Genomic DNA, 8,934 nt, shown 5'->3' with positions numbered 1-8,934 from the left:
TGAAACTGAAGGCGGAAGAAGAAGGTTGTTGAAGCTATGGAGTTTGTTACAAAGTGTAACAAACTTTTTATGTAGAGAGAATGAACTCATGACGAGAGAGTGAAGTGGAGGAAGAGAGAAACGAGAGTGAGTAATGGGAGAAAGAGTCGGGAGTGAGTAATTTGTGAAGAGCTCAGCTTTTATATGTAGAGTGTGTATGGAGATTTATGGTGGGGATGTTGTATTGGATTCTTTCCAATGCTTAATGGACAAGGCTTCACCATTTGGAGCAAGCTCTCATGTGCCTTTCTTGATTCAGCACCTTGCATGGCTTGTTATGGCAATGTATGGACTATGGATGTTGCTTATGTGTGGGCTGCAGGATCTCTTCCATGTCTTGCTAAATGAGAGATCCACTTCAACCTCATGTATCTCTATCTATGGATCATAATATGACTTGGTTTTGGGCTCAATCTAAAGAGGACATGGAATAGGGTAACTTTGGTGTTTGGAAGTCTTCAAAATAGTTCTTGGAAGAAGGAGAAAAATGACATGGAAAATGGTGTATTGTGGCTGCATATGGCTCGTGCGCGTCTTGCCCATTTCCTTGCCATAAAAATGAACTCTAGATGCATGACTTTGAGGCTTTATAGCTTGTTCCATGCATATCCAATCATTACAATCTTTAGCTCATTGGAAAGAGGACGTGGCGAGGAGGAGTTTTATAACAAGCTTGAGCCTAGGGGAGGCTTGTAGGTCTCTAAAATTGGCCTCAAAGTTGGCATTCCATGTGTTTGTTGTATTGCCTACGCGTGCCCTAGATTTCTGCCCCGCCAGATGCCCAGCCTTGATCAGTGTGGACGTGTGACTTTGGAGTCTCATAATTGATTCAATACCCAACCAATCAACCTGATTCTTGGCTTGTTGGATAAAGGGCATGGAGGGGAGAAGATTGATTTCATATTTGAATGTAGATAGAGCTCACAATTCCTTAAAATAAGTCTTCAAAATGGCACGCCAACAGTTTGATAGAATGCTTGCGCTGGCAATGAAATTGACTAGGCAGCTTGTCTTATGTTCAACCTTGAGTCTTCAACTTCCAACTCTTTTATCTCTTGATTTAAGCCCTTTTGGACAAAACTCTCAACTATAAAGTTGTTCTCCCTCATGAGAGGAATAACTTTGATGTTGTAATTTTCCTCAAAAGATACCTCTGGCCATGTGTAAAGTGATGATGAAGTTGACTGATCATGCATTTCAAAAAGGCATCAAAATTTCTCTAAGTGTGGAACTTTCCTCTTTTAGACTTCACATTTTAACCAACTTTCCATTTTTGGCATTTTTTGATTAAACTTTGATTTTTTTATTCCTCTGGCTCTTCTTGCTCAAATTTCCACCAAAAGTCAACATTTGAATAATTGACCTGATTTTGACCAAAATATCCAAAAGTCAACTGTTTGACTTTTTCAATTCCTGATGATTTTCCTGATTAATCAACTTTTAACCAATGACAATCAATTGAATACTTCCATATATATCCCACGCCATCTCCCATTGTATAATCAACTCCTGATTGATGTGTTAAACAAAAAGTCAACTATGTTGACTTTGGTCAAAAAGACCCTAATATAGGGAGACCAGATAAATCTAAAACTTGTATATTCTAGTCAATGCCTTGAGCTGAAGATGAGGAAACCCTAATTCAAGGAGAACTTCAAAGTATGGATGATGCCACATGATTACACCCCAGATCCTCTTCCTTTGATCAGGAATTCTCTTCAATAGAAACCTCTTTCTTGCCATCTTTTGAACAGTATCAATGATATGAATGCATACATTGGGTCATGACCTAAATGAAGTATGTATATGGATTGTAAGCCAGATAAATAGGGTAGGACAAATTTGAGGTATGACAACTTGAGTTAGTTATACGTACTTGCGAGGTAAAATAGAAAATTCCCCCTGTATAGCATGATATCTCCATGGGGTTTCCTCACAAGACAGGGGAAGGCAAGGCTCACCCACGATGGGCAAATGCAAGAGTAAGACGGTTTGCCAGGCGACTGGGCTTTGAAACATTCCAAACATGTATTGAATTCGAAGAGTTGACAGGCAAGTAGTGATTGGAACACCAAACAAGTATCGGCCGGAGTATCAAACAGGCATTGGTTTTCCGAGAAAATGCCACCAGGGAGTGTGCTTAAGGGGTCAAGCAAGTAATGAATTCAAATGGACCAAACAGGCTCGAGGATTATGATTTCCCGTGGATAATAATCGACTGATTTTCCAATTACCATTGACTGCAACCTCTAATGAAGGAAATTAGAAATTGCACTGAACTGCAGAGAGTTGCCATAGTAGATTGGGCTTTACTGCCGAGGATAACCATCTGATTAATCAGCCACCCTTGGTCGCAACCGGAGAGTTGCAAATTGCATAGAGCTGCAGGGAGATGCCAATGAAGATTGGGCTTTCGTTGGGTATGAAGACCCTGACTTTCCGAAGATCTTCGAGTTCATAAGTTATTTATCTCACCCATGAACTTAACATGATCACCTCCTGATGAGGAAAGAATGCCACTGCATAGCTTTGCCCTAGCCTGTAGGGACTTTGAAGAGATTCGTCTCGTGAGGACTTTCTGAGATCTGTGCTATCGTAGGCAACTTTCCCCAGTATCATGGGCTTAGGAACAATGCCCCTGATTGGTCAGGGTTGGAGGTAGTTTCATCTATGCTTGGGTGAATGCCCCTGATTGCTCAACACTTTTGAGATATTCTTCGAATCTTGACCTGATCGCCCCAGATTGACTGAATTCTTACTCAACAGAATGTTCAATTGCTTCTGTGCCCCTTAGGGTGATCACACCTTGAAATGTTATGCCCCAACTCAACAGAGCTCTGAAGACAAATTGTCCTTCGGGAGGAATAAATTTTTTATCTGAAGTTAATGATGGAAACTTTCTTGATGTCAAGCACTTGTTCATATATAAAGAATGTTTATTATGAGAAATATAATTCTAAGGCAAAGTTTGTGTTTGTTTTGAAGGGCCCCAAGGCATCACTCAAAGGATTCAATCATCTTCAAATGATCCATATAACAATATACACTAAGCATTGTACTTCAATTCAAGATCTACAGTCATCAATTTCATCTGGTCGACAATTAGGGTTTCAGGCCTAATTCACCTGGACAATTGACTTTTAATCAGGACATAGGTCCAAAACTCAAAACATGGCTCAAGAACTTCTATTACCTCAAGATAATCCATTCACATCACTCATTTGAGGAGGAGAGTTTGATTCATCACAAAAGTCCAAGATTTCACTCCATTTGAAAAAGTCAATTGTACAAGATTATCTTTGACTTTTAGGATTTTAGGTCAAACCATGACTTTAAAGGATCAATATCATCAAAATATGATTATTGAAGTCATTTGACCAAAGAAAATCAAGAAAATTAATCAAGAATCAAAAAGTCAACAAAAAGTCAAACTAGTGCATTTTGACCTAGTTCATGGATCTCAAAATTTCACCTACACAACTCAAAAAACTTCCAACATGAAAGTTGTAGATCTCACCAAATAAAATAACTTCTCACATAGGAACTTTTTTCAAGAGATCAACCATTTAAGAGATATGAGCTTTGGAAGTTATAGGTTATAAAAACTTAGAAAAATTCCAAGTGTTTTTAACCTAGTTTTCTTCAAACTTTGGGCCTATTTTACACAATTTTCCCAAATGATTTTGAAGAAACTCCAAACTAATGAATTGAAGTACATGTTAAGGGCTTTCCAAATTATGCTCAACCTTCTCCAAATTCATCTTGAGCTAAGAGATATGATTGATCAAAGTTAGGCATTTGAAGTGAAATTATAGGTCATGCCTAAGTTTGCAATTTGCAATTTTATGCAAGTGCTTGCACTAATTGGTGCCTCTAAACTTCAGAAACATTGTAAGGATAGGAGAGAATCTTTTGCATCATTACACAAATATTTGAAGGGAATATTCCAAAATCAAAACATGTGATTATGTAATGATTGCATTTTGAGAATTTATGGCCAAGTGGTGATTCATCAAAGGAATCTTATCTCAACCAATTAGAGCTCATTTCTGCATCAAATGTTTCCCTAATATCAAGCAAAACCGATGGCTAGGGAGTGGTATCAAAGAACTCATCATTGCATATGGATCTTTCTCATATTTCTTCATAACCAAGAAACCAAGTTAACCTCATTAAGCAAAGCTCACTCTCTGCAAATACACTGAACTCTTTGCCTATAAATAGAAGAGCATACCTCAGTATCAAACCACACCAAAGCAACATAAATCTTGCTTTCTCTCTTCTCCACTCATACTTAGGTTTTTCACAGGTTCTTTGGCAAGAAGAATCGAATTCTTCAAACCAAAGCTCTTCCTTTGAAAGTAAGTATTCAAACACATCAAGGGAGGTATTTAGAGGTGATCCAAACACCTGGAACATTTCTGTATGTGGAGGATCATCATCTTCACCTCTCACTTGGAGCCATATCAGTTGGGGTCGAGCAAGAAGTTCTGGGAAGTTGTAACCCAAACTAAGCATCTCAACACCTTCCTGGGGGATCACTGAAGCTTTTAGGATCGTTACAACAACTCTGTAGCACACTTTGATCAGAGCTCGATCTTCATTTCAGAGGTAAGTATCATAAGCTTCAAACTCTATGATTCCTATTTCATAAATCAAAACTTGTTATACCAACAAGTTTCTGCACCTGAGAGGATCATTAACCCTCAGTCAATTTCATCATATCATGCATATATATTATTTCATGTTAAAATTTAGTTTTAGGGTTCTTAGTGTTCATGCGTGCGAATTTTGAATTACACTGAAAATAAATAAAATCAAAGGATACCATCATAATCCTTGTCTAAAAATAAGCGAAATCCATGTTTACATCTCTGAGTTTGGTTGAGAAATGAGTGAGATAGCAAATTCAAAAACCATGGAAACTTGAGGTTGAAGATGAAGATGGTGGCGCCATTTTTCAAATTTCCCAGAAGCAAGTTTATTTTATTTTGAATGATAGGTGTGTTATCTACGAATTCATCGTAGTGTCCCAATGGTTACAGCGCGCGTCCAAACTCTTGCCATGCCTTAGGTCTGGGGTTCGATCCCCCCCCTCAGACCTTTTGTTTTGATCATTTTATTTTTTCACTCATTTATGAACTTGTTTTAAAATATAATGAATTGGAAGTGTTCACATAACAAGCTGCGCGCCTGGTCTAGATGGTAAGTGTTTTAGTTGGTAACCTAGAAGGCGTGGGTTCAAGCCCTTTAGGAGACAAAACCTTATTTTTTTAGCTCTTTTCTCATTCATTTTCTTCATAACTTCATATAATTATTTCACCTATCAAATTAAATCATTTTCGCTCAATTTTTCACACATTTTTCATTTAATATATCTACTTTGAGGATATACAAAAAAGATCATAAAAAATATATTTTTAATATGTTTTAATTAGGTTTAAAAAACACATATTTTGGAGTATCTTTTAATACTTAAAAATATCTTTTTTTACTCAATTTTCAAAACCTAATCTCTTGTAAATATTTTTGAGTTAAAACCCTAATAATTTAGGTCTTAATTAGGTATAGACTTTGTCTTTACTCTAATTAAGTTGATTTTCTGTCAATTTCCAAAAACTGTATTTACAAAACTTTCTTTCTGTTTTCAAAACATTCTTCTGGTATTTGAAGGGCATTATTCCCGGTGAAACTCTTCAGATACCTATGTGACCTAAGGTCCATCTTCACTTCTTCTGTTTTCAAAAATCTTTAACTGTTTATAATAAATATTCAACTGTTATCAATAAACAACCAAGTTACTGGTAAGGCTTTGTACATACATCTTCAAAGGCCTCCACTCCATCCAGGTTAGGCTTTATAGCTTTCCATTTACAAGCTTTCATTTAAATTACTGTCAAATGTAAACTGTATATATATTGTTTAGAACTACGTCTGAGTAAAACCTTAGGACAGATAAACTATTGTCATACCCCAAATTTGCCCTCCTCTTTTCATCTTCAATGACTCAAGGTTCAAGGGTTTTCTCAAGTCACTCTCTCCTATTCATACGTTAGGGTTTGCAGTTTATCGAAGGATTTTGAATATCTGAGGCCTCAAATGGATCTCAAGGTCTCTCATATGTCTCAAGGCACCTCCTTGTCAAAAAGTCAAGCTTCTATTCCAAGGATTGCTCACTCAATGGCTCAGATGACCAATAATCGACTATGTTGACCTAAAAGTCAACTATAGTCAAAACACAGTCAAACTTCAAGATTTTTTGTCAACATCAAGTATGTGAGGTTATATCCATCATTTTATCAAAGGTTGATCATGATCCATTAATAAAAACTCAGAAATGAACAAATGCAAAGGTTCAAATTAGGGTTTTTTATAGGAGAAAGTCAACTCAACTTTGACTGGTCATAACTTTCACATGGAGTATCAAAAATTCCCCAACCAAAGCCTATTCTGAAGGAAATTGGATTCTCTACAACTTTGTCACTTACCAGCCAAGGCCAGAAATGCTTCATTCAAGGGATATGGTCCAATACATTATAGGTCCTTTTCAAAGGTTAATCGAAAACAGTTTTTGTCAAAGGGCATATCATCAAGATAAAATCTCCAAATGAAAAATATGTTCCAAAGTGGCTTGTAGAGGACATCTTGAGGTTTCTAAAAAGTCCTAGAACTCTCTCATATCTTAAAAATTGAGGGAGATATGCCTCGTCAAAGTTGGTCAATTTTGAGTGAAATATGTGAAGGAAATAAGGTTCAAAATGGATATCTTTACAAATGGGCCTGACTTTTTATGATCCAAACTTGCTTAAGAGGTCACCAAGAATTCCCAAGACCAATCCCATGATTATGTGATTTTTATTATATTTTTTTAGTGAATTTTATTCATTTAAAATACCATTTAAATCAAATAATCAAAGGAAACCACAAAAGATTTGTTTTAAATTATTTGTCAATCAATCCCAATTAATTCCAATAACTCAAATGAGCCAAAATATGAGTGAAATTCGCGTGAAAATATATTGGGGAGAGAAGGTCAAGTTTAGGCCAATTTTAGAAAGATTTAAGATTTGTTTTTCCATCAAAATCTCAATCTTTGATTCAATGGATTTTGATCCAAATTGGTGATCTTATTTGCTCTACTATATATATGGGATCGATGGCAATGCATTGGGGGAGGAGGGCTGCCTCCAAGGACCTGAGTCAACCCAAAAATTTGTCAAGGAGAAGCCAAAATCGTTTTTGGAAAGAGGGTCCAATTCAAGGAGTTTCGAGAGTCCAAACAGGTTCCCGGGATCTCATTGAAGGGGTTTCACCTATTCTCCAAGGCCGTATCATCCAGAACCGAGTTGTATAGCCTACGGTTTGTTCTTCTAAAATTTAACTTGAATTCATGAATTTATGCGTCTTCCTCATGTTTTAATGGAATATATGTGTTTGTTATGACGTATTAATCGTTTCTGGGTTATCAATTTGGGTGTTACGTGCGTATATCGTATTCCACCATGTTAGGGTTTATAACTCACGTTTTAGGGCTTATAAATTTAGCGAAAATCAGAGCGTGAAATATATACCATTGAGTTCTCCTGGTTGACACGAAGTCAGCCATGGCTTTATTTTTTATTTTCGTATGCGTATGAGTGGTTTGGCAAGGGGCAGGTGTAATAGGTACACGTTTTTACAGCTTGTCAGAAACAAGCGCTGTAAAAGCATGTCAACAGGTTTGAATTGGAGAAGATGATGAGCTGGCGAGGTGCTAGTGGTGGGTTAAAGAATCGCGCGCGTATGGTTGAGCTGGAAAGGCTAGAGCGCGAGGGGAAGAACCTTGGATCGATCCCTGGTTACCACAATATTTTTTGTGAAATAATAAGTTTCATGATTCAGTGCGTTGCTATCCCGTGTCCACACGATGCACCCTCTCATGCAACAACCATTGGATCCATCAGACAGCAAATCCAATGCATCAAGAACTAGGGTACACCGTGGACCTCTCAGACGCAGCAACACAGGATCACTCCCAGGTTTTTTTATTATTATTTAATATTTTTATTTTTTATTTATATTGTTTAGTTAAATATTTAGATTAAAGATTAATAGTTAAGTTAATTTAATTAATTTTGATTTAGATTAGTCTTAATAAAAATTAGGATTAGGCTAGAGTGTAGGATTTCCTCCCGATTATTTCGATTATATCGATTTCATCTATTTAGTTAGTTTTAATTGTTAAATCACAAAAAACCTATATTTAATATTTAATTATAATTAGTGTGTTTAATCGAGTTAAATCAACTAAAAAGTAGGAAACAACGAAAGTAGTTTTTTTTAGGGTTTATTTCATTTAATATATTTAATAAATTAATAATTAGGTATTAAACGTGGTGATAATGAAAGTAGTTTGAGAAAATAATATATACCATAAATAAAATTATGTAATTAAATATAATGATAAGCTATTATTAATTCTTACTCTAAATCCTCAAGAACAATGTTAATGAGCTTGTAGTTTTTTCCGTTCTTTGGAGTTTGTTTGATGTTGTCCTTTTCCACAATATGTGCAATTAAATCTGTCAAATTTAAGAAAAAAATTACATATAAATTGAGACAAATTAATTATAAAATTCGTTTTTGTAAATTCATAAATAAATGTCAAAGTAAATATAAAATAATATAACATAATAAATATACCATAAAATTTATCACCATTTATAGCTGAGAGGATATATGAAAAAGCAACAAAATCAAATTGATTTGTTGGAATTTCATTTGCAACTATGTTACTGCACTTTGTAGCTCCCATAAAGTTCAATTTGAACTTGTGTGTTGTTGGTATGAATTTCATTTCATTTCTGGAAACTAAGACAGTTTCAATTAAATAAGTAGAAACTTCCTTAAAAGATT

Source organism: Vicia villosa, unplaced genomic scaffold (genome assembly GCF_029867415.1).
Source record: "Vicia villosa cultivar HV-30 ecotype Madison, WI unplaced genomic scaffold, Vvil1.0 ctg.003604F_1_1, whole genome shotgun sequence".
Lineage (NCBI taxonomy): Eukaryota > Viridiplantae > Streptophyta > Magnoliopsida > Fabales > Fabaceae > Vicia > Vicia villosa.
Note: the sequence above shows the minus strand (reverse complement) of the source record.